A 27,981-nucleotide genomic window follows, 5' to 3' on the forward strand; every position below is an offset into this window, starting at 1 on the left:
GGTATGTAAGGGAACATCCGTGCTAACATACCTGAGCCCCGTTCCATGTCACCATCATTACAAGGAGGACAACCGAGTGTTATGAGTTCTGGATACAGAGTTAATAGGAAGTGCACAGCACTAGCCAAGGAGGGTCTCTCTCTCTCTCTCTCTCTCTCTCTCTCACACACACACACACACACACACGTCTTTAGTCAAGTTAGTCCTTAGATAAAACTATCAATATTTAGGAAATGAAGGAGGCAGGAGAACAATGACCAAAGACGATGCAATCAGACTGGTCCAGAATGTACCATATTTAATGGGACAAATGACCTTCCTCCTCAACACAAAAGTACCGGGCGGGAGAAAAGGAGGAAAAGACTGACAGACTAAATGGGTCTTCAAGATGTAAAAACCAAATGTAATGAGTAGAATTCATTTGAATCCAATTTGAATAGATTGAGGTCTCAAGATATTTTTGAGACAACAAAAAATGTGTCATGGATATCATGTAATAATTAAAACTTATTTATGGTAAGGACGATAATGATGTGTAGTTCAGTTTCTCAAGTGTGTTGTGCTGGGGCGCCTGGGTGGGTCAGTCAGGTGAGCATCAGACTCTTGGTTTGGGCTCAGGTCATGATCTCAGGGTCCTGGGATCATTGGACTCCACTCTCAATGGGGAGTCTGCTTGAGATTCTTTCCCTCTCCCACTGCCCCTCCACCTACTCATGGCTCATAGGTCATGATCTCAGGGTCGTGGGATCATTGGGCTCCACTCCAGTGGGGAGTCTGCTTGAGATTCTTTCCCTCTCCCACTGCCCCTCCACCTACTCATGGCTCATACTCTCTCTCTTAAAATAAATAAATCTTTTTAAAAAGATGTGTTTTTAGAGAAACATATTTGTGGGTGAAATAATATATCTGTGATTTGCTTTAAAACACTCTATTCTTAAAATGCAGTTGGTAAGATGTTGGTAATTATGGAAGTTGGGTGACGGGTACATGGGATTTCATGACACTTTTACCTCCATCTTGTGATACTGGAAAAATATTTTATTGATTTAATTTTATTATTTTTATTATGTTCAGTTAGCTAGCATACAGTACATCCTTAGTTTTTGATGTAGTGTTCCATGGTTCATTGGTTGTGTATGACACTCAGTGCTCATCACCACATGTGCCCTCTTAAAAATAACATGCTGTGGGCCCCTGGGTGGCTTAGTCGGTTGAGCATTTGCCTCTGGCTCAGGTCATGATCCCAGGGTTCTGGGATCGAGTCCTGTGTGGGACTCCCTGCTCAGTAGGGGGCCTGCTCCTCCGCCTCCCTCTGCCCGCTCTCCCATGCTCCTTCTCTCCCTCTCTCATATAAATAAATAAAATCTGTAAAAGAAAATAATTTTAAGAAAACCTATTTGTACACTATTTAGGTAGCAGTTTAAATACTTCACCTGTGGTGACTTTTTATAAACAAAAAGTGAAGCGCCTGGGACCCTGGCATTTCTCTTACATGCCCACTGGGGAGGGAGGCCTGTGAACTGGGGCCTGACCAGCTGGAAGTCATTAATGCCAAGTCCTGATAAGCAGGATGGAACCTTTATGCACTTGGGGGCTGTGAGTGCAAGGAAGCTTGGAACATCAAGAAACACTTTCTTCCAGTGAAGAGCTAAGAACAACAGAGACCACTCAGAAGCTGTTTCAGAAAGAAACATGTTATTCTGGCTGAAACTTCCAATCTGCTGTTTTCTCACTGTGGCCAAATTCGGAGTCCTCTTCAGCTAATGTGCTGGATCCCTGGATCCTCTGGCCCATGGCACTCACCACTCTGCCTCGCTTTCTCTCTCTTCCTCCTTACCTGCTTTGATTCCGCTTTTCTGCATCTTGTTTTATTATTCTCTGTGATGTTTCCTTTCACTTCCTGTGGGCTCCACTTCCTCTGTCTGCTCTCCTGAAAAGCTCCAGAATTCCATCCTTGCCCCTTCATCTTTTGCTCAGTCCTTCCCAGAGAATACACACCACTCCAGTCACACCCATGCTGTCAGGTGGAAACAATGTGCTCAGGGCCCCAGATTGTCTCCAACTCCACACTCCCTTAAGAGCTACGTGCATTTCCAGTTGCATACAAAAACAGTCATCAAAACAAAGAGGCAACCCACAGAATGGGAGAAGATATTTGCAAATGAAACTACAGATAAAAGGCTAATATCCAAGATGTATAAAGCACTTCTCAAACTCAATACATGAGAAACAAATAATCAAATCAAAAAATGGGCAGAGGATATGAACGGACGCTTTTTCAATGAAGACATACAAATGGCTAACAGACACATGAAAAAATGTTCAACGTCAATAGCCATCAGGGAAATTCAAATCAAAACCACATTGAGATACCACTTTACACCAGTTAGAATGACAAAAATTGACAAGGCAAGAAACAACGAATGTTGGAGAGGATGTGGAGAAAGGGGAACCCTCTTACACTGTTGGTGGGAATGCAATTTGGTACAGCCACTTTGGAAAACAGTGTGGAGGTCCCTCAAAANNNTTAAAAATTGAGCTCCCCTATGACCCAGCAATTGCACTACTGGGTATTTACCCCGAATACAGACGTAGTGAAGAGAAGGGCCATATGCACCCCAATGTTCATAGCAGCAATGCCCACAATAGCTAAACTGTGGAAGGAGCTGAGATGCCCTTCAACAGATGAATGGATAAAGAAGACGTGGTCCATATATACAATGGAATATTACTCAGCCATCAGAAAGAACAATTACCCAACATTTGTAGCAACATGGACGGAACTGGAGGAGATAGTGCTAAGTGAAATAAGTCAGNAGATGCCCTTCAACAGATGAATGGATAAAGAAGACGTGGTCCATATATACAATGGAATATTACTCAGCCATCAGAAAGAACAATTACCCAACATTTGTAGCAACATGGACAGAACTGGAGGAGATAGTGCTAAGTGAAATAAGTCAGGCAGAGAAAGACAATTATCATACGGTTTCACTCATTTGTGGAACATAAGAAATAGCAGGGAGATCGGTAGGAGAAGGAAGGGAAGAATGAAGGGGAGTGGTAAACAGAAGGGGAAATGAACCATGAGAGACTATGGACTCTGGGAAACAAACTGAGGGTTTCAGAGGGGAGGGGGATGGGGGACTGGGATAGGCCGATGATGGGTATTAAGGAGGACAGGTATTGCATGGAGCACTGGGTGTTATACGCAAACAATGAATCATGGAACACTACATCAAAAACTAATGATGTACTGTATGGTGACCAACATAACATAATAAAAAATTAAAAAAAAAACACTGTGTTTTACAACACAAAGACTATTAGAAACTATCCTTTTATTTAAGAAATGAGTTGTTTAATAATAATAATAATAATAATACCTTGGCTGAATGGGATAAATAACTACAAGTATTGTTCACTTTTTTTCCTATGTATACACCATATAACACATGAAAATTTGGGGGGGCTCACAAACGGGTCTGCAATAGGTTCTCTGGAAAGTTTCTTGAAAGTTCAAATTAATATACAGGAAAACATCCAAGTAGAATGAAAAATGAGATACTACATGCAAAATAATCCCCCATTAAGGAGTACACTAAATCCATTTGTGAAATCTTGAAGATTTTTGACTAACTTCTCTTACTAGGTAAAATAATTTTTTAAACTTCATTCATTACTGTCGTTCAATACACTTGCAAGCATATTGGATATAAAATAGCACATTCTTTTCTAAAGGGTGGGATCCATGAATGCTTTGTAAAACTTACCCATTCATTTCAAATATGTATTGAGCACTTAATAAAGAAAGACTTTAAAGCCCAAAGAAATTGGCTGCAAGTAGTGGATTTGGAGAATTGCCCAGGCAAAGGAAGGGAATTTCACAGGACAATATCCAGCAACGCTTCCAGTAGGTCACTTACCTAGCCCCCAAATGTAGCCACTTTCTCATTTACTATAAACAATGATGTCCTCCTGCATGTTAGGCACAGTGCTGGGCATGTGGTAAAAAGTTAGTGGGAGATTTAGACAAGTAGATAGAAGGACTGTGAGTCACAGAGGTAGGGCGCAGAGGTACATGACGGAAAGCTAAGCAGCCTGGGGACAGCATGTAGCCTCTGGGCAGGACACACAAGGGCTTCCCGCATCTGTAGACTGAGGGTAGAATGGAATTACCCAGGGCAGAGTATAGGTCCTCTTTATGCCCCAATGCAAGAGAAAGCCAAACATATTGAAAAGGCATCAAAGAAAAAAAAATTTTCCGAAAGAAAACTTTTGTATGGTATTTTTCAGGAATTGTAACAAATTCTCTTAAGGAGACAAGAAGACACTATTTAACACACATCCATTGGAATAGGTCATCTGGGGAGGCTAAAATGAAGAAAATGGAGTAACTTAATTTAGAAAGACATGTAAATAAACAACAAAACAAACTATACACAAAATCCCCTCTGCACTCATTCCAGTTTTTCTTTGGAAATGTTTCTTTCTTTTTCTTTTTCTGTTTTTTGGGGGAGGGGCAGGACAATAATCAATTGTTGATTAGTGGTAAATATATCAAATACAGCATACATCATGGAAAAAGAATTTTTGGATTAGAGGCAGAAACAATGACTTTCTCACCATGAAACTCCAAGAGCCTAACACAGAGCCAGCACAGACACATTTAATAGTGATTATTACAATACCAATGATACTATTATTATTGGAATACAAGATGGACTGGAAAACATCAGTGGGTTAACTCTCTTATAACACAGCTCCTAAACAAACTTTAGGTATACACTTAGCTCAAATAGGGCATTTATTTGATTGAAAGTAAATGGTAAACATGTGAACTATTGCAGTAGAATGAATTTTTTTTCTTATCGCTGACTGCATTTTAGTCATCAGTTGTTTGTGCTAACAGATTTCTTGCCCTAATACTCTGCTTTGTTCACATACAACATTCATTTCCTCAATAACAATTGCTCTCTTTCTTTTTATATCATTCCAATCTTAAAAGTGAATTTTAGTCATGTTTTAATGAGCATGTTCTTATTATAGCTTTTTTTTAAAAAAATAAAGCTTTTCAAAAATTCATTTGAATTCTTGCCTATAACTTTGAGGTGTCCTTACCAAACTTGCGGGGTTGTTTTGGGTGCCACTTGTTTTGCAGTTGGAATGAATAATTCCATTCTAGACATACGACGTACGAGTGTGTGCATGTGAGACGCCTGGGTTGCTCAGTTGGTTAAGCGTCTGCCTTCAGCTCATGTCATGATCCCAGGGTCCTGGGATTGAGTCCAGCATTGGGCTCAGCAGGGAGCGCAGCAGGGAACCTGCTTCTCCCTCTGCCTGCTGCCACCCCCCTTCCTGTGCTTTCTCTTGCACTCTCTCTCTCTGACAAGTAAATAAATAAAATCTTTAAAAAGAAGTGTGCATGTGTGGTGTGTATAATTTTAATATGCCACGAAGAACTAATATTAATAGCATATTCATTTAAAATAATGTTAGGTCTTCAGAAGACTGTCATTAAATTTAATAAGGAGTGGTTACATCTACAGTTGACCCTTGACCAATTCAGGGGTTAGGGACGCCGACCCTGCAGGATTGAAAATCAGTTTGGCTCCCCCCAAACCTCTTCATAGCCTATTGTTGACTGGAAACCTTACCAATCACATGAAGAGTCGATCAATACATATTTGTTGTTCTATGTATCGTATGCTGTATTCTTATAATAAAGTAAGCTAGAGGAAAACATATTATGAAGGAAATCATAAGAGAAAGTACATTTATGGTGTTGTGCTGTATTTATCGAAAAAAATCTGTGTATAAATGGACCCAGGCAGCTTAAACCCAATCAAGGGTCAACTGTACTAGAAATTAGTCTAATTTTCTAAATGCTAATATAAGCATTTCAGAAAAATGTCTATAAATAGCACATAAAACCTTGAAATAAAGTGTAGCTTGCTGCAGTTTCAAGATATCAATAGTAAAACACAAAATCGTTTCCTGTGGCATGGCAGGGAGGCTCTGGGAAGTAAAATTATGCAAATCTACTCCTAAAGCCTTTTGAAAACTGATAACAAATAGTGGTAAATTCTTAAGATAATCACCTTTGTTCATAAATGATGTAATTGTTGTTACAAAAAAGAAAATTGATTTTGGGTTTTGTGCCCTAGTTAAGTACTCACTGCCCTGATCACTTTTTTTTTTTTAAACTTGGGACACAGGTAGTTTGCCTTAGTGTCTAGAATCATTCTACAATTATCAAGAACTCCATTTAGTTTTCAAATCTGTAACACACACAAAGAGAAGCCTTCCAGGTAGCCTAAGCCATGAAAATACTCCCTTTATCAACCACCCCTGGGTAACCCTACCTTTTCTTCTCTGCAAAAAAGAACAAACTATGAATTGATCCCTTTGGGGTCTTCTGCTGTAAGAGAAGGATAGTGGTGGGGTTGTAAAGAAGATAAGAAAATAATGTTTTTATTAACCGTATGGGCTTTTCAAAGAAGCTCAAATCAATTTCAAACTCTGTTATAAGCTCCGTTATATTAATTCCCTTAACACCTTGATGAAAAAATATCAGTAAATATAATGAATTCCCAATATGCAATATAACTAGGGAGCAAAATCACAGGGCATAAAATAACATTCCCAAATGGACTATAAAATCTTAACTTCTTTAGAGAAATAATGCACATGAATCTGAACTATGAAAATGAAATTTTGAAGCAGGAGCATATCCGAATTGTGTAATCTGGAAGAAGAACAACAACTCCAAACTTGTAAGAACAAAACCAAATCAGACATTACTTGTTTTGAACGATATGTCTCTAACCATCAGGTTTCATTCTGTACTGACTTCATGCTCCACAACGTGGCCCAGAAATAAGATGCATTCTCGATGTATGTGGCTACGTTTTACAGCGTGTGAATTGCTTTCACCTGCATTACTCGATTTGGCCATGAGATTGAACCCGCCCCCCGTGCTCCCCCGAGCTGGGGATCTTGCACACGTTCCTGTACCTCTGTGTTGCTCTGTTACCCGAGTGTAACACAGACATGGTGATAATGTTCCTCTCAAGGGACTGTTGAGAGGACTGAAGCTGTCACAGTGCCTGGCACAGAGCAGTGACACACGGCTGAAGACCATTCTCACTGTGGCTATTAGATCATCCCAGCAAACACACGAGTCAGGACGCATCTGCAGACTGAGGTGTGGCTCGAGTGGCTTTTCCTTAGTTCATGCTGATGGGGTCAGTACTTGAACTCCCTTTGCTAAGACTCTAGGGCAGACATTTTTGTATGCAAGGCTACGTCTGATGTCCAGAAGCCCATCGAGGCAGTGCAGACAAGACTGGCATGCGTGGAGCCAAGGGTATGATCAAAGTCCACATAGTTAGCCACTGGGCACATCTGTGTTTGTGCCAACCACCACAGCGGGAGAAGAGAGAACAGAGACTGAGAGGGGAGGTAAGAGGCTTCCCAAAGTGAGCAACCTTTAGATGGATACTGAAGGCCTTGTAGGTCCTGCAGCTCTAGAGGGAGAAGACGGCCCATCCACAGTGATAAAGAGTGCCAGGCCTGGGATAACAGAGCAGATGGGGATGTGGTGTCCAGGGGCTGCAGGGGAGAGGAGCCGTGAAGCCAGCCTTCACAGAAACACACAGAAGAATTTTTATTCCATGGGGTTGAGGATATTGAAAAAGAGCTGTTTTGTAGCTGTGTTTAAACAAGGTAGCAACATGCTTGTCGGGACATTTGGGGAATGTGAGAGTGAGGCTCTAAAGATACTTCATGAAGGAAAAAAAAAAATTGTGTACAGTCTGAATCAGCTCGGGATTAACAGTGAGTTTAGGAAATACAGCCTGATCAACTACCATCCACCGGGAGAATGGGAGATTTGTATTTTCCTTCTCATGCTCGCCAGGGCATATCCTTATGTGGTAAAACACCCTGTCCCCTCTACATTTTAAAACTGTCAACTATTTATTTCATTTTTTATTTTTTTAAAGATTTTATTTATTTGTTTGACAGAGAGAGACAGCTAGGGAGAGAGGGAACACCAGCAGGGGGAGTGGGAGAGGAAGAAGCAGGCTCCCAATGGAGCAGGGAGCCTGATGCAGGGCTAGATCCCAGGACTGTGGATTCACGCCCTGAGCCGAAGGCAGACGCTTAATGACTGAGCCACCCAGGCACCCCAACCACTGAAATATTTAAATACTCTCTCTATGTCTCTTTCTCTCTTCATCTCTCTTTAACTTAAACGCATGAGCATCAAGACTCCACTTTATTTGTCGGAAGTGGCGATAAAGGAAAAAGTGTGGAAAATAAAAAAAAAGTTAAAATTAAAAAAAAAAAAAACAACAACCACCACGAGCAAGATTAGAGTCCATAGAGGGGTAGGTGATTCGGGCCAGGACTAACAGCATCCTTAGAAAAGAAGGAAGATAGGAGACAGGAAGAGCGGCTGATATACTTTTATCCTCAACACAGAGAGAAAGGAATGACCAACACAGAGAAAAGAATGGTTTGTCAAAAGAAGATTAAAGAGGGCTTTCTCTGTGGGAGTGAGACTACTGATACTTGGCAGACAAGGAAATCTGTAGAAGGGAAGACACTTGTCTAAGGTGAGGGTCCTACATTTGGGCTGGACATGACAAGTTTGATTTTACAAAGAGATATTTAAGCAAAAGTTTTCTGTAAGTAGTTAAAGGACATGTGGATAAGACACAAGAAAAGGTTGAGATTCAGACATACACGTGACGGTCAGTGAGACAGGAGCTTTGTTCAAACTTCACTGACGCTGAATATAAATCTCTGACAGTCAGACAAGTTAGGTGAACCAAAGTTTTTATCTCAAAATTACAATGTTTGTCGTTATACGTTGAAGAGTTTTCTGCTCCAGTTCCATTTTAATCACCTGAATCAATTCTATTCCAAACCATGTTATTTTGGACAAAATGGCAATCAATAAGAAAGCACCAATGACTCAGTATTAATGTGCATAGGATCTATAAAATATCTCATGGGGATATCATATTGATGATCAGGTCAATAGATCAATTTTTTTTTCCCCATGAGGGACAAGCAGATAGTATAAGAAATCTGGATTTTCCTGTCTTTCATTATTTTACCTGTCCCCACACTATTTCAGTGACACCACAAAAATCAAGAGCATTTTCTCTCCTTTCCTTTATACCCAGAGGCTATAAATGGCTGGCCTTTCATCTCATCATAGTGTTGAATACAGATTCCTAATTAAGATGTCCAGATTAACATTTAAAACAGGGAACACAGTCAAATGCTCTTAGAACTATCCACAGTACTTATCAAGATGATCAGGATTAAAAGAGTTAAGAGTTTATCATTAAGGCAACACACCAAACACTCTTCAGACTGAATTTCAATGACATGAAAAAAATCCATGAAAATATTACATTCATCAGGGTTTTATTTTCTGTACCTGTGCATCAAGGAGTTCAATATATATATATATATATATATATATATATTGAATTCCTTGAGATATGTATCTATATATATCTATATTTAAAGGTATTTGAGGTATTTGTATACAAACACACACACACACACACACACACACATACACTGCACACACACATAAAGCCACCTACCTGATTGATTTTTAAATGACATCCAAGGAATGTATACAATCTCAGGGATTAACAATCCCTATAACATGAATTTTCTATTTGATTAGGAATTTTACCTTCTGAATATTAACCAATACAGTTAAAATCACTGCTACAATATTAGGTTTTGTGTATCTTTAACTTAGGTATTGTTTTGACCAAATAAGGTATAATTTATCAGAAAAATAATCAGGATTTTGATTCTTTGTTATCAACTTAATTTTAATCAAGTAGTTGACTCAGTGGGGTTCTAAATAAGTCTTGGGGAAAATATTGAAAAATTCCACTTACCTGAGACAAACACAATGACATGTCTCAAGGCATGCGGAACCAAGATCTTATCTAAAATGAATTAAAGTAAATGCTAAAATATAGTAAAATATTTACGGAAGGAAGCTCCTTGAGACCCAAACTGTTCCTCAGTGCAACCCTAGAAATGTTTTGAAGATTAGAGACACAGATTCAGCTTCTCATTTGTTGCTGAATTCAGTGTTGGTTTTCTGGTGACTTGTTTTCGTCTTTGTTTGATCCACACTGGAAAGAGTTCCCGTTCCTATGCCTTATGCCTCTTTAGTGTCACCTCGCCCCCATCTCTCTGGAGCTCATAAAAAGTGACATGAAGAATATGCTTCAAACATAAATGATATGAATATACATATCTGCTATTTAGAGGCTCATGTCAGTGTTCGCTAGGATGGTCTTGAAACTGGAATGGTACAGAGAAGATTAGAATGGTCTCTGCACAAGGATGACACCCAAATTTGGGAGGGCATTCATGTTTTTGTCAAATATATTTCAATAAAAAATAAAGTTCATATTCAGTAGAATTTTAAAAGTTGATTATACACTTTTAAACATGTAACTTTAATGTCACTATTTTAATTCATAATATAATTTGTTTAAGATAAAATCATGATTAATTGTTGCTATTAACATATATATGACCAGAGTGCCCAATACATGTATTCATTCAACGAGTAATTCCTGGGGGCGCCTGGTTGGCTCAGTCAGTAGAGCATGAAACTCTTGACCTCAGGGTTGTGAGTTTGAACCCCACATTGGGTGTGGAGCCTATTTTAAAAAACAATAATCATAATAATAAACAATTCTTGAATGCCTGCTACATTCCAAGTGTTTTCTTAGGTGCAAAAAATATGGAAATAAAAGTGAATAGTCTAATTGTAAGAGCTCAAACTGTAGCAAACAGATAAATATTACACAGTCCTGAAAGTATGGTGATCATTTCATATCTCTATTCTTGAAATAATCATTGAGTGATTGGTATGAGCTAAGCAATCCTGCAGACATTGGGAAATAGTTTGCTGTATGGAAGGCAAGAAAGGGCTTTTCTGTGCACTCACATTCTGGTAAGGAAACAGACCAATGTGCAGATTAGAGATAGAGATAGAATATACATATATATTAGTTCTTATACTGATGTATATTAATATATCCCATGATATGTCAGATGATGCGTGCTACAAGAAAAATAAAGTAGGGATAAGAGGAGAGCGAAGGGTGATGGGTGCCATCTTGTGTAAGATGGGGTAACTGCTGTGGCTGGAGCCCTGCAAAAGAGGGGTGGATGTTAGGGATGAGGTCACAGAGGATGAGAGGAGTGGACACACAGTTCTGTCTTTGTTCAGGTTGCTCTGGAGACCCAGACCCTTAACTCAGATTGGGGGTAAGAAAAAGCTTTCAGGACAAGGTAATATCTAAACTGAGCTTTTGAGGATCAGTAGCTGTTCATATAAAAGAAAGGAGGAGCTCTGAAGAGCATCCCATAGGGAGCAAATAGCCTTGGCAGTCATGGAAACAGAAATCCCAGGGCACATTGCACACCAGCAGGTATCATAGTCATACTGCTCTGATGACTCTCATCTTTAATTGCAATAGTAAACTGAATCGTACGTTCTCTCTGTCATAGCTCTTGAAGAGGCATGATACATGCAGGTGGGACATGGAACAAATTAAACAGACTAGCATGGAATTTCACTGAAAATGTTTCATTCAACTGAATTCATCTTTGAAGTTGACCCTAACATTTCTTCAAAGATTGACTGACCCCACCATATATATGTTTGTGGAAGCCATTTTATACAGAAAAATTGGTAATTATTCCTCAAAGTCAGAATGGTTAGAGAAATAGATATGAATGAATGAGCAAAAATTGAAGAGTTGGAAACATAAGCTAAAAAAAAAAACAACTAAGATTTAAGATAGCATATTATACAATTTGAGGTAAAACTTTGTCTTCTGTATTTTCTTCTCTCTTACTTTGCTATCACTTTGCCTCTTGGGATAATAAGTGATCTCCTTCCTGGCCCCACTTTTCATAGTATTTCTCAGTTCGGAGGGCTTGGCTGACCACAGTGTTCTTTTCTTGGGCTGGGCAAGGCAGAGGTTGCCAAGTGCATTCTGGTAAAACAGTTGTACTTCCATCCACTTATTCATTCAAACAATGGTTTTCCCCCAACTGAATATTGACAGTGACAGTCCCAAACCCATGACTCTTGAGCAGAGGAAATTTGACTTTTCAGGAGGCAGAGAGGAAGGCAACTTGGATGACAATAGTCAGTGACATGAAAATCATGACCTGGTAGAAACATCACTTGTTCATTGACTTACCCATTTGTTGTATGATTTATTCATTCAACAGGTATTAACTAAGCACCCGTTCTGAGTGAGACACTGTACCGGGAATTGGGTATACAGGGGAGGGAAAGGAAACCGCACATATCAGATCTCACTTAATCAATCACAGGGCTTCCTGATGCTACTCTGGCCAATTTAGAGAAAATGACACTGGCATTAGACTATCAACAATGCGAGGCATTTGGGTGATGCCCAAGTGTGACTTTCCTCCCCCTCTCCTGACATTTGAGGGCATAAATATGCTGGCATGTTAAAACTCTACCCAAAGTTATGGAAAATAGGAAGTCCTCTTGCTTGGTTATTGTTGTACCCTGAAGGACCTCCCTGGGCTTGAAGTCAAGTACTCGCCCCAAGACATGGAAGCTGCTTGATTCACCTGTCACCCTCACCTGTGCACCCACACTCGTCTCTCATCTGCAACTCTACAGCAGCCTTCTACTTGGTCTCCCTGTTTCTCCTGTTTTCCTGGAAGAGTCTACTCTCCCAACAACATTGTCTGTGATGTTTCTAAAACCTAAGCAAGATGAGACTTGTTCTCCCAATAAATATACCTCAGTGACTTCTACTCCAAGTTGAATAAAATCCACAGCCACTGGCCCCGTGTAACCTGCTACCTGACTCCCTAAACTTTTTCTCCTTCCTCCAGCCATTTTTTCTCTCCTCATGTTGCCCTGGCCTCACTGACCTCCTGGCTGTCTCTGGAAGAGACCAATCCCATGCCACCCACCCGCCTGGAAAGCTTGTCTCTTCTGGGCTCAACCCCTCTCTGTCTACCAGAATCTGCCAAAGCTGGTTGAGCAGATGGGCCTTCCTTGACCAACATAATGTACACAAATATCCACGACCCTCTTCTATCCTCTGGTCCCTCTATTCTTCTTTATTACTTGGCATATTTGCTCATCAGCACTGAGTGCACCAGAATATAAGCTGTGTAAGGTCAGTGGTACATCCACAGATTTCAGAACTATGACAAAAAGGTAGAAGGCGCCCAATGAATATTTGTTGACACAATAAATGAATGTCAGTGGGGATAAACTTGCTTGCAATCCCCGAGCCCCAGTTGACTCTGGGTGAAAAGGAAGTAATACTGCCCTCCCTACCTACATGGTAAACTTGTAGGCAGGAAAGCTCCTTGTAAAATCTCAGGTACGATATAGTTATATATTTTATGGAGGTTTTAGGCATCATAACTGGCAGTAGTAATCAGCTTTCAAAACCCTCTTAGGATTTTGATTTCATCAGATTGAGTAGTTTAAATTCCTTTAAAATTCTAGCTTTATGATCCTTTGTTTATGGCTAGTATTTTTCTCCAAAGCATAGTAAGATTCTGATTTATTTTTTGTTTTCATTTTGAAGCAAAAATTGATGCGCTCACATATTTTCCCCAAATTGCTTCAGGTGCTTCAATTACAAGAAATGTGTTTCAATCAGGCCAGGCTCAGGGAAGTGCTGGAGGCAGGGAAGCCATTTGGGACACCCTGCGCCCTGCTGCCTTGTTCCTTTGTGCACAATAACACTGAGTTTCTTCTCATCTCCTAGCAAATTCTTGCTTGTCAAGGACAACAACTTGCTGCTACATGAACTCAGGTTAATAAGATGACTGTAAGCACCATCATTGTCATCATTATTATCCTTATTTTCTTTTGCCTTCACTTGAGAAGACAGGACTGGGAAGAGGAGTCACTTCAGCCAAAGGACTGGATTTTAAACATGGTTCCAACAAAGTGAGAGCACACGGAGGGAAGCTGTGTTTTTCAAATATTTTTTTTTCCCCAAATCACACCGTATATACAATTTGTGTCTAAAAATTCTGGATTGTATTTTATGTGCAATCTCCTATAGCTCAGAAGACATAGCTTACCATTTTAGATGGGGTGCCATGACACGCAGTCAGTTTGTACAGGGATGCTTTATTCCGGCTGTGGTCATTTAGAAAGCATCCCAACTTTTTTTTTGGGGGGGACAGTGTTTTTAAAATGATAGATTTTTATTTTATGCATACTCAATAAAGTTTTCAATGTGTATAAGTGGTTTATTTCTACCTTTTTCTCATGGTGTTAATCATATCAGAGTGTTTACGATGGCATAGTTTTAGTTTCATTGTGTTGACGATGTTAATGAAACTAATATAATTCAAAAACAAAAATACAAGAGGTTAAACAAAACCTGAAGGAAATAAAGGAAAGCAAACACCTTTCAGTCCTTTCAAAGTATATTGTTCCAAAAGGGTTGATGTAGTTTTAGAGATTTTGACAGTGTCTACTTTTTCTTAAATCATTTTATCTAGATGAAATCTAAGGAAAGGAATCTTGCAGTTATAACTTTGTAGGAGTAAACAGAAAAGAGCCTGACATATCCTTAAGATTTTCATAAAGTTCATAATATTTAAACAACCTAAACATTGGATCAAAGGGCTTTAAAACAGATATAATAACTCCTCAGCTCTCATACATTCCTAATCATTTTATTGTATTTGGCCTTGTTCTGCACCCTTGAGGCTGGCTACTTCCACAGTATTTATCCGGTGGAGATACGACCTAAAGGAGTTTTACTGCATATGGCTGTCCAGTGACGTCATATTGACAGCGAGAAATTGCCTACCATGGAAATATTTACACCAGACAGACTGGGGAATGTGTGTCCCTCACATAACTCATGGTTAAACAATTACCAGCACACCACTGATTACAAGAGACTTAAGAAAACTACTGCTCCACTTTCCAGGACCAAACCCATGGGTTTCTTTTTTATAGAGCTTTCTCCAACCACCCCATCTCAGAGAGTCGATGATTTTCTTCCCCTTCTTAATTCTTATACCTCCTTCTAAATATATTACACCTATCATGTTTAAATTAACTTACTTCTTCAATGTTTATTTCTCTTTCTCTCTAGAGAGGGAACTTCCACAGTTCAATATATTGTAGACTTTCAGTAAGTGTTTATAGGGTTAATAGTAAATGAATCAATTAATTAGTATAGGGAAGGAAGCGATTAAAGGAAATTCTTGTGCTATTAGACCAACAGGATTTCGGTGCTTGTCTGGAAAGGCTCAGATAGAGAGAAGATAATCATCCTATCACGTATATCATGTATCTGAATCGGAATAAATATTCTTACATGCATTTCCATTGGAAATCTTTCTCCATGTACCCCTTCCAAGTCTGTATCCTCTACAATCCAGCATAACAGGTGCACCGAAAACGAGGCAGGTGCCGAACAAGAGAGACACAGTTTCGTGACTTAGTATAAGACAATTACTTAGCAAGAATGTAGGATGAAAGCTTTTGAAGAAATAGCCTCATCTCTCCTTAGTCTCTAGGCGCAATTTGGCTCTTGCCTCATGACAAGCAGGAACTTGTTTAACAATGACCCAGTTGCAATGCTCATAAACATTTTACAGGAAAAGGATTCACATCTTCAATATTTCACTGAGAGCCTGCCCTCTCAGTCTGCACATACTTGATTCAGAAGTTAATTTTAACTTGAATAACTGAGCTCCCTCAACCTAGGGGGCACTGGCAACTTATACATAAAGCATTTATGGTGTGAGTTATTTTTAACTTACACCCAATCATCCAGCTTGCTGCATAATAGTATTGGATTTTAGTCTGCAAAGAAATTGGAGCTATTCTCCTGAGAATAAAGGCACAGACACGTGCAGTAGCCACTGGTGTGGCTCATGCCATCACCAGGAAACCTACAAACTGCCATGTTGTCACGTTGCCTGACGTTCATAATGAAGATTTTGATGCAAGGTAAGATCTGGAGGTGTCCTCAATAATGTCAAAAGCAGACTGCAATATGGTCATCTTCATTCTGTTAGTTGTATGTAATCCATGCCAATTTACTGCAAACTCATAATTCAGCAAAAATGCCACATTCTCTAAATGTGGATGTGAATATCATTCCTTGAATAGGATGTAAAAATATCTTATATGATACAGTAGGTGAACAGATAATACCAGCTCAGTAGAAGAAATCATTTTCCAAGCAGGTCTCCGTGAAATCAGAAATCTTTAAATAGAAAAGGCTGTCATGGTTGTTACCATTATTATTATAAACAGAGCAAAAGATAATAATTACTGTTAAATATATCAGCAGTGTACATGATTCCTTAGTTAACACAATACTCTTCCTAATTAAATGCTTGCTAGGTGTCAAGCACTATGCTAAGCATTCTCAAAACAACGTCTCATTTAATAACATAGTAATTCCACATATTCACTAGTATTATCCCCATTTCGCAGAGAAGGAAACTGAGTTGAGAAGATTTACCAGTGCTGGGCACACAGCCAGCAGAGGGGGGGAGTGGGACAGACCCCAGCCTTGCGGGTTCAATAGCCCTTGCTGTTCATCTTCTGAAATTAAAAGGCAACTAAGGGGGCACCTGGGTGGCTCAGTACATTAACTATCTGACTTTGGCTCCAGTCCTGATCTCAGTGTCCTGGGATCCAGCCCCACATCACTGGGATTGAGCCCCCCCTCCGCTTTAGGGTCCCCACTTAGCAGGAAGTATCTTGTCCCTCTCCTTCTGCCCCTCCCCCTCCCGGCTCATGCTCTCTCTCTCTCTCAAATAAATAAAATCTTTAAAAATAAAATAAAAGGTAAGTTAGGTTTCCAAACAGGCGGAAATGATTCCAAAATAAGGGCACAGAAAAGTTCCCAGGACACTTCTCAAACAAGTAGAGTTGGAAAGGATGGTTTTAGGACAAACCAAAAAGGAAACACTTTTTAAGTCCTCAAAGATCGTGAATGCATGCAATGCATTTGCTCTCAAGGTTGTTCAGGCAGGGAATAGAAATAGGCCAGAAACCCAAGAGTTCAGATCAGTCTACACGGGAGGTTCAATTTTTTTTTTTTGAATATTTTATTTATTTGACAGAGAAAGAGAGAGCGCACAAGCCAGGGGGAGGACACAGGGAGAGAGAAGAAGGCTCCCCACTGAGCAGGGACCCCCCCCCCCGATGCAGGGCTTGATCCCAGGACTCCAAGATCACGACCCGAGCCGAAGGCAGACACCCAACCTACCGAGCCACCCAGGCACCCCTACAAGGAGGGTTGTTAATGCTTGGGGATGCAGAGATTCAGAGGATGGCGGAACACCTGCCTGTGTTTCTATCACTTGGGAAATCCCTTCAGCCATGAAACCCCTTGTGACAGGGATACCAGTGTCTCCCCTCACTGCCTGCCCAGTGGTTCTTCCAGCGCAGTTCTCTCCATGTGTCTTCTGCAGCAAGGTCCTTTCTCATCCCCACCCGAAACCAGGTGCAGAAGGACAGACCACCGTTTCTGGTCATTGTAGCCCCCAACGTACACCCTCCACCTTGCCCCCTTCCTCCTTGGGGAAATGCCGCTGTTACGTACATCTTTGTCCTGTTAGAGTCCAGCACACACATGACTCTTGCATGTAACCCCCATAGCAGGTACTCAATAAATATGGAGTGTGGGGATACTATTTTCTTTTGTTTCTCTGTTCATGAACACATGAAGACTTTGGGTGGAGAAACCACAAAGCTGAGAGCCAGTGGTGCTATGGCCTGAATGTTTGTGTCTCCACAGCTTCATATGTTGAAGCCCTAACCTTCAACAGGACGGTATTTGGAGGTGAGGCCCTTGGGAAGTAAACAGGGTTAGATGAGGTCATGGGGGTAGGACCCCAGTTGGGATTAGTGTCCTTAGAAGAGGGACAGGGCAGAGTCCTCTCTCCTCATTGCCTGAGGAGACAGTGAGAAGGTTGCCATTTGCAGGCCAGGAAGAGAGCCCTCAGCAGAGACTGCATATGCCAGCACCTTGATGTGGGACATCCCAGCCTCCAGAAATGTGAGAAGCACGTGTCTGTTGTTTACACCACCCACTTTATGGTATTTTATTATAGCAGCCCACGCTGTCTACAACAGTGCTGTTTCCCCATTATGTACAATCCCGCTTGCTTTCATCACACAAGACTCTTAACTCTCTCAGCGACCCATCATCGGAAGGAAAGTCCTGGGCATTATGGCCTCAGCCCCACTGCCTGCCAACCTTCCTGTCAAAAAGACAAAGTAATCAACGACCCCTTTGGCTTCAGTATTTTATCACTGATGACAAATATAGACATAAGGAATATTCATTTGATTAGCACCTGTATCTCTTAATATATTTATATATTCTGAAATGTCTTAAGAAACCAGAAAGTAAATTAGGTTTGAGTTCTAAAAAAAAAAAAAAAAGTTTGTCCGGATGATTGTGAATGCTTGTTTTCAGACACTCGTGATGACAAATTTCATTTTCTCTTTGGCTTTAGCTATACCTGAAATAACACGTTTATTTCCTTCTGCTGGATTTTGTAATCTTTTCCTCCTTTATCCACACTGCATTATGTATGGAAATAAACAGTGACTGTGGAGTCAGAGGCTGTTGCTTTGATCCGTGGCCCTAAGGACACATGGCTGTGTCACCCTGGGGCATGTTAGCTAACTCGAGTGTTCATTCCTGAAAATGTGCACAGCATTATCTCTTTGTGGCGGGTTGTTGTCAGAATAGATACAAATCTGTACTCTGCCACCATGCTTAGCACATCCTAGGCACTCAATACAGTATGCTAATGATAGCCCTGTAAAAGTTGTTTCATTTTATATTTCATCCAATTTCATAAATTGTCTGAAAACCCTTTGTATCTCAGAAGCCCATATATCTTAAATACATAATAATGAGATATACGCCTTCCCAAATAACTCACATCACACACTATGTGGGGAATCTGCTACCCGAGAAGGTTGGCTCATGTTGGGTTGTGGGGCTAAGGACCTTACATTACAGTGTGTTAATCTAATTCAATTTCATTTCTATCAGCCATGAGATAACCAAAATGGGTATATAAATGCTATACAAATAAAGGAAAATTACCCTTTAAAAGTATAAGATTCATGGCAGGCATCTATTATTTATTCACCAGAAAGGTTCTCTTTTAATCTAATTCTTCATGTCACAAAGAGACTTAGTAATCATCAGGGCTATTTAAGAATAATTCTTGAATAGATATGCGGTTATTTACCCACCACACATACCCATCCACACGCATGTACCTAGTCCAAGGCCATCCTAACACAAGTAACAGCTCTCGCTGCTCCTTTGAGTTGCAGGGCAGAGGGGTCAGTGCACCCCTAGGAGCACCAGCAAGGACCCCAGAGGAGGGACCTCAGGCAATACTGCAGTGTCGCCATGGTGACCATTCTCCGGAAGTAGCATTGGAGGCTTTGGAGATGCCTCGGATTGAGGCAAGCTTGAGATCGTTTGGCCACCTCTGCTTAGAACCACTCTTCCCAGCAGAACTCCAGCTGTTCACACAGAAGGAACTCTATCACCTAGGGCTTTTGGGGCCAGGCTGGGGAAAACTTACCTATGGTGGTGTGGAAATCCATCCTAATAGGAAAGCACTGATTTTTGTAAAAGTGAAACGTAAACCTCTATTCAGATCATATATGCATATTTCTAAAACAGTGGATCATGCAAAACTTAAATTGCTGAACTCAGAACAACCTTGCCGCAGCCATCCCATCTTTTTCTTCTAACATCAAATAGCGTCACCCTGAACAACTCTCTATGGGACCAAAGAAGAGGGAAGTGGATTTGAGCAACAGGAAAGTTGGATCACTACACCAAATAAAAATCTCCACGGGTGTGTGCCTCTCTTTAAAATATTTCATGCCTATGTCATCTTGGTGCTCCCCAGGAGCAGCCCATGGACTCTGGTGAGAAAAGATCAGCAAAGACCCAGCTCTTGCATTTTGTCTCCTCCACAGTCTTCCACAAAATCACCAGTTAGCTGTTTATTCTGGGCATCATGTCATCATCACTTCTTTGCTAAAGCAATTACACATAATGGTGTGAAGCTATCTGCCTAAGGGGAATTCAGAATTATACCACCACCACCCATATGTGCGCGTCAGCATTCTCCCACACCGGGGGTATTTTAGCGCCATGGTAAAGCATGATTTTAGGTGGAAAAAAAATGAAATACCTTTAAAGCAATTTTTTGAGTATCATTTTTGTGCCTAGTCTTTCTTCTACTGAAAACATTTACATACTCTTTTAATTTAATTCCTGTAGTTACATTGTGAGGTTGTCATCCCTTTTCTGCATGAAGGAGTTGAGACAAAGAGGTTCAATGATTTACCAGTGACCCTACAACTAGGGATTTAGATTCAAATGGCTCTTCAGACTTCAGAGTCAATGTTCTCCCAGCCAAACCATATCTGCTTTGCTTTCACTTGATATCAATATTTTGCCAGGATTTTCAGAACTAAAGGATATTCATAAATTTTAAGCTAATAGTTTGCTTGCTTTTATTTAATGTTATTATTTATTTAAAATGTGTATCAGAATACTAAGTTTTAGAAAAATTGGAATCATGTAAAGATTTTTTTGATGTGGAGGAAAAGCATGACCTAAACTTATGAGAACACATTTGAATTAACAGATTAACACCAAATGGATAAAATTTTCTTGATTTTAATTTAATGATGGCTTATTCTAAATATGGAAAATTCACAACTTTAAATATTTTTTCATTTGAATGATTCTTTGATACTTAACATTCCTATTTAGATGCAGATGTTTTCTTTGCTTGCCAATGACGTGCATATATTCTATCCTCTTTACATGCCATCCAAATCAGGCTGCACTCTCTTACCCATGTTATTTGTTCTCTTTGGAATCCAGTTTGGGATAATGATACAGAAGTTAAAATAGTCATAACATACCATGGCTCAGCAGACTCACCCTCATTCTGAATGCTGCAGATCGTATTCCAAACTGGCTCTAGTCTTCCCATCAAAGCATTTATTATATTCACCATTTCTATGTATTTTATGCTATTCTAAATTTTCTATTTGAATTTGTGGAGAAGAACTTGGCCAAATTTTACCCTTCAGCTATCTTTGGAATCAAGTGCAACAAGCAAGTTCATTTTGGAACCAACATTTCTAGATTCAGGCAAACTCCACTTAGAAGGATCAACATATGGTGGGAATGTAAATTGGTACAGCTGTTACAGAAAACAGTATGGAGGTTCCTCAAAAAAATTAGGAACACAACCATATGATTAGACAATCCTGTTCTGGGTATATATCCAGAGGAAATGAAATCACTGTCTAAAGAGATATCTGCACTAGCATTAGTAAGAATAGTCAAGACATGGAAACAACCTAAGTGTCCATCAGTGGATAAATGGATAAAGAAGATGTGGTTTATATTTACAATGGAATGTTACTCAACCATGAGAAAGAAGGGAATTCTACCATTTGCAACAATATGGTGGACCTTCAGGGCATTATAAGTGAAATGAGTCAGAGAAAGAAAAATATTGTATGATCTCACTTATACTTGGAATCTAAGAGCAGAACTCATAGAATAGAGAGTAGAATGGTGATTGCCAGGGCCTAGGGGTGGGGGAAACAGCCCCAGAAAGATTATCAGAAGGTATAAACCTCCAGTTATAAGGTGAATGAATTCTGGGAACCTAATGTACATCATGGATAGGTAATAGCAGTATATTATATTCTTGAAAGTTGCTAAGAAAGCAGATGTTAATAGGCCGGTGATGGGTATTAAGGAGGGCCCATATTGCACGGTGCACTGGGTGTTATACGCAAATAATGAATCATGGAACATTACATCAAAAACTAAGGATATAGGGCACCTGGGTGGCTTAGCTGTTGGGCGTCTGCCTTCAGCTCAGGTCATGATCCCGGGGTCCTGGGATGGAGCCCCGCATCAGGCTCCCTGCTCAGTGGGAAGCCTGCTTCTCCCTCTCAGTCTCCCCTTGCTTGTGTTCCCTCTCTTGTCTCTCTCTGTCAAATAAATAAATAAAATCTTTAAAAAAAAAAACTAAGGATATACCGTATGGTGACTAACATAATAAAAAATTATTATTCAAAAAAAAAAAAAGAAAGCAGATGTTAAATGTTCTCACCACCCTCCCTCCCACCAAAAAAGGTAATTATGTGAGGCAATGAAGGCACTAACTAACCTAATTATAGTAATTATATCATGATATATACATGTATCAAATAATTATGTTGTACACCTTAAACTTACATGATGCTATATGTTGATTATATCTCAACAAAGAAAAAAAAGAAGGATCAAAATAATTTAAGTCTATTCTTGAAGTAAAAGTAAGAGACATATTGGTTATGAATTGATTTGCTGGTCTCATCATAAAAAATATAATGGCAGAGTTTGGGAATCACTCATTTGATTCCCTTGTTTTGGGAACACTTCAGTTGACTGATAAAATTGGATCCTGAGTTGGAAAAGTGAAGTCACTGTTTTTGGTTTTTGTTTTTTTCCCAAAAGAGTGGCTACAAAATAAAGTTACCCTAGGGCTCACTTCACCCACTATATTGAATTTAATGACACAGCAGTCTAATTGTTTTTTCGCCTGTACACATTCCTTAAAACGGTTCTACACATGATGAAAGTATCATTTGATGCTAAGCTTGGGCTTGTTTCTGTAAAATCGAGCTTGGCTCATCCACCTGAGTTCTTGGCTTCATGGATAATGAAAGCTGTCTGGAATACTCACTAGGAAAGTACTGTCCAAAGATTTGTCTTTCATGGGCGGCAGTGTGACCTCAAGGAAGGGCCTCAAAACCTCTAAACTTGTTCTCATGTTTGCAAAATAGGGAGGTGAGACCACAAATATCACAGGATCAGCTTCCTTCTTCCTTCCATGTGGTGGTCTCACCAGAAATTCTTGAATAAGTGCCTTTTCCATATCCACACAGAAGTTCATTCAAACAGATGATGCCACTAGGAGGGGTAGAGTGAAATGGGGGTGCGGTGAAGAGTTATGTTCAAGCACATTACAGAATCTAACAAAATATCCAGTCCACATCCAATAAATACAGGATTATACACAAATTTAAAGGCATGACTACAAATGTGATGTAATCAGCTTCTCTCCTTGAATGTCCATGTGGTGCTGCGTACAGGAACTTACGTCATGATATATCCAGGAAGAATTCCAATTTATACCTGTTGTTATGTCTAGCTTAGTATTTGTGCCAGAACCCCCCCCAAAAAAAAGACTTCAAAAAAAGCTGCTTAGTATTTGTGCCAGAACCCCCCCCCCCAAAAAAAGACTTCAAAAAAAGCCCCAGTTTGAACAATAAAGCATATGGTTACCCGATGTGTGATAGGTGAAGAAAGTTATCTGTCACTTGTGGATAGATTGGATAAGACCATTGATGTCTTTATCATTTCAGTGTATGATGAATAGGGAAGCCTCATCTACTCTATTTCTAATTTAAAGTTACTAACACTGACCTTTAAAATAAATTATAAAGAAGAATCATTATTGAGATATGTATAAGAAAAATAACTCTGTTTTTATTTTCTTGCAGACCTTCTCGGTGCAAATGCTATCTTTCTGCCAGTTTATTAAATAAACTAGTCTCTGAGGTGTCCGTTTGAACACTTCAGGCAGTACGGAGCACTGTTTACAGTTTGCTCTGAAAGCCCACGCCATGGCTGGTGATTCCCCGGGCCCTGTTTCTCTAATGAATGGCTCATGGCCCTTCGGAACAAGCAGCTGTCTTGAAGACTTTGGAACCTTGAGTTATAGCAAAGTGCTGCCAGTAAAAACATTTGATCTTTGCCCCATTAAAGTCTCTTAGGAGAGGAAAAGATAGTGTGGGCTCTAGTGTCCATAACTGTCCTCAACGGTCAAGGTGCTGAGTGAGCAGTTTTGAGCACATCCCCACCTTATTCTGATCCCTCTTCTTCTTTATTCACCCATTTTTTTTTTGCTTATCTGAATTTAAAGACTTCTTACTTTTAAACCTGAAAATTTTAGTATCAATTTTTAGTGATTTCTTTGCTCATTTATTCTGCTTTTTTTAAATAAAGGTGTTCAGTGGGTTCAGACCATTGAAAACGGAATCTGTTTAACTGTTTAACTATTTTGAAGTATTTCAATACCTTATATTCAGATACAATTAAAGTACATAATACTGATGGCCATAAATTGGCCAGAATAAATATGTGTTTCATGTAAGTGATTGAACACAATAGTACATATTTATCCAAAATTACAAATATCGTCTCTTTTATTTTGAAATGGAATATAACAAAATATAAAGCACTGATTTTAAATGTGGAAAGTCTTAAAATTCTTTTTTATAAATGCCAGTAGAAAGTTTAATCATCCAGTGATTCTTATAAAGAAGGGATAATATAATGTGTAGATGTGCTTGGCATTCAGATATTAGACCTTGGATCTGCTAAGTGCACTTGGGACCTTGGTTCCTTAACATAAAAGGAGGTAGTAACTACTGTTAAAATTTCCTACACTACATGTGCCTAATAAATACTAGCAACCATCTACAATCATTATATGATTAATAATATATTATTAAATAATTAATTTAAAATAATATAATAAATTATTATATTTCACAAAGTGAAATGTTGGGGGAAAAAGCCATTTGGAAAAAAATATATACATTCTAGATTTTTCAGTGCACTGAAATTTAGTGTCACTCTTGCAAGATCTCCCTAGCCCAAGATTTCTCAATTTAAGAAGCAAATTTACATTTTAAGCATTCTGGGTGAAACTGTAGCATGATAGAGGTTCTGAATTCCCATACAGAATGGAGATTACTATTAAGCTATAGTAATCAAGACAGTTCCATATTGGCAAAACTGACAAATAAACTGGAAGGGGAGTGAGAGCCCAAAGACAAACCCACAAATATAGTCAACTGATCTCTATTTGACAAAAAAGCAAAGGGAATTCAATGGAGAAAAGACAGACCTTTCAGCAGATGGTGCTGGAACAACTGGACATCCATATGCAAAACTCTGAATCTAAACACAGATCTCACATCCTTCAAAAAAATGACCTCAAAATGGCTTATAAACCTAATTGTAGTATGCAAAGCTACATGACTCTCAGAAGGTAACAAGAGAAAACCTAAATGACTTTGTGTCTGGAAATGACATTTTTAAAAAGATTTATTTATTTATTTGAGAGAGAGAGAGAGAGTGGTGAGGAAGGGCAAAAAGAGAAGGAGAGAAAGAATCTCAAGCAGGCTCTACTCCCAGTGCAGAGCCTTACGTGGGCTCCAGCTCATGATGCTGAAATCATGACCTGAGCTGAAATCAAGAGTTGAACCGTCTGAGCCACCCAGGTGCTCCAGGCAGTGACTTTTTAGATGCAACATTAAAGTCATGATGCATTAAAAAAATTGAGAGGTTGGACTTTATTAAAATTAAAATCCTCTGCTCTGTGACTTTAGGAGAATAAGAAGGGAAGCCACAGACGGGAAGAAGATACTTGCAAAATACATATCTGATAAAAGAACTGTTATTCAAAATACACAAAGACTCTTAAAAATCAACAATAAGAAAACAAACAAACCAATTAAAATGAGCAAAACACCTGGATTGGCATCTCAGCAAAAATGCAGAGGTAGCAAAAAGCATATGAAAAGATGCTCCAAGAAAATGCAAATTAAACATCAAGGTACTCTTATATATCTGTTAGAATGAGAAAAATCCAGAACACTGATAACACCGCATGCCAATGAGGATATGGAGCAATGGGAACTCTCAGTCATTGTTGGTGGGAATGCAAAATGGTGCAGCCAGTGTGGAAGATATTTGGGTGCTTTCTTACAAAATCAAACATATTCTAACTCTGAGATCCAGGAATCACACTCAATATTTACCCAAAGGAGTTGATAACTTAGGTTCACACAAAAACCTATGTGTAGATTTTAATAGGAGCTTTTTTTTTTAAGATTTATAAATTTATTTTAGAAAGACAGAGAGAGCAGGAGTGGAAGAGGCAGAGGGAGAGGGAGAGAATCTCCAGCAGACTCCCCGCTGAGTGGGGAGCCCAGTGCAGGGGTCAATCTCATGATGGTGAGATCACGACCTGAGCCAAAATCAATAGTCAGGTGCTTAACTAACTGTGCCACCCACGTGCCCCTTAATAGCAGCTTTATTCATAATTGCTAAAATTTGGAAGCAACCAAGATGTCATCCAGTTGGTGAATGGGTAAATAAACTGTGCTCCATCCAGGCAACAGAATACTCTTCAGCAGTAAAAAGCAATAAGCTATTGAGCCATGAAAAGACATGGGGGAAACCCTGCGTATTACCAAATGAAATATGCCAATCTGAAAAGGCTATATACTGTATGATTTCAACTATGTGACATTCTGGAAAAAGTAAAACAATAGAGGCAGCAAAAGGACCAGGGTTTTTCAGGGTTTAGGGGGGGAAAGGAACAATAAATAAGTGGAGCACAGGGAATTTTTAGGGCAATGAAACTATTCTGTATGAAACTATAATGGTGGATAGTTGACATTATGCATTATTCGAATACATAGAATGCACAACAGCAAGAGGGAAGGGTACTGTAAACTGTGGACTTGGGTTGATAATGAGGTATCTGTGCTGGTTTGTAAGTTCTAACAAATGTACCAACCACTCTGGTGAGGGCTGCTGATGGTGGAGTAGGTTGTATGTGTGTTTGAGGGTCAGGGCATGGGGTGATAGGTGATATAGTCAGACTCTCTGTACTTCCCACACAATTTTCTGTGACCTAACAACTTTTCAAAAATAATTGTTTATTAATTTTAAAAAATGAACACCAAGAAAAACAAAACCAAATAGAAATAAACAAAAAGATTGTTTTCCAGATTGAGAAACAAATGTCAGATTAGGAATACAGACACATGGGGCACCTGGGTGGTTCAGTCATTAAGCGTCTGCCTTCGGCTCAGGGCGTGATACTGGCATTCTGGGATCGAGCCCCACATCAGGCTCCCTGCTCTGCTGGGAGCCTGCTTCTTCCTTTCCCACTCCCCCTGCTTGTGTTCCCTCTCTGTTGGCTGTCTCTATCTCTGTCAAATAAATAAATAAAATCTTAAAAAAAAAAAAAAAGGAATACAGACACATGACTTCTCCTAAGAGAAATTGTTATTAATACTGTTCATTTACTCCAATTAGTTCCTTTCTAAGTAGCATAACTGAACTCAAAATTGAACCCAAACTGAGTTTTAAAAATATAATATGAAGGAGATTTTTATTCGTTTTTCTAAAACACTTGTTAGTCCAAAAGCAAAATGGAAAGATACGGGAACCAAACAAGCAAACAAAGGCTAGAGGTATAAGCATTTTAATACTGAAAATATCAACCATGTGAAACATGGTCTCTGAACTAAAGCCCTCCTTTAAACATTTGTGAAGGGCGTTTTTGAAAAATGAAGAAAAAAACCATAGATGTGGGAGAGGAAAGGAGATTAAAATGCATAAGCTGGAGATATACATCAATCAACTGCAAAGTGTGGACATTTGAGATCCTAACTTATACAAACTACATATTAAAGATAATTTGGGAAAACTCTGAAAAACTATATAATTAAGGGATTAATAAATTTATTTTTGTTGGGTGTTTCATAATTGTACTATAGACATGTTTTATGTAAAAGGTGTATCAGTCTATATATGACAGCTAAATACACCTATATGTTAAGTATTTACAAATAAAATAGTGTGATGTCTGGCATTTGCTTCAAGATACCTTAAGGGGGAAAATTGTGAGTAGGTGAGCAGACGAAATACCAAAGATGGACCGGAGGACATAGGGGTTCTTTGTACAACTTTCTCCGCTTTTGTGTATATT

General features: G+C 39.3%; 1 protein-coding gene and 1 non-coding gene across 2 annotated transcripts in view; one reads left to right on the plus strand and one right to left on the minus strand.

The window, feature by feature from the left end:
* CSMD1 (CUB and Sushi multiple domains 1) overlaps positions 1-27,981 on the minus strand; it is a 1,986,149-nt gene that overhangs the window by 636,320 nt on the left and 1,321,848 nt on the right. The gene's annotated exons all lie outside the window — the stretch shown is intronic.
* Positions 10,322-10,430, plus strand: LOC117797128. The gene has a single exon (XR_004622014.1). It is a non-coding gene; the product is annotated as a U6 spliceosomal RNA (small nuclear RNA).

Source organism: Ailuropoda melanoleuca, chromosome 18, assembly GCF_002007445.2.
Source record: "Ailuropoda melanoleuca isolate Jingjing chromosome 18, ASM200744v2, whole genome shotgun sequence".
Taxonomy (NCBI): Eukaryota; Metazoa; Chordata; class Mammalia; order Carnivora; family Ursidae; genus Ailuropoda; species Ailuropoda melanoleuca.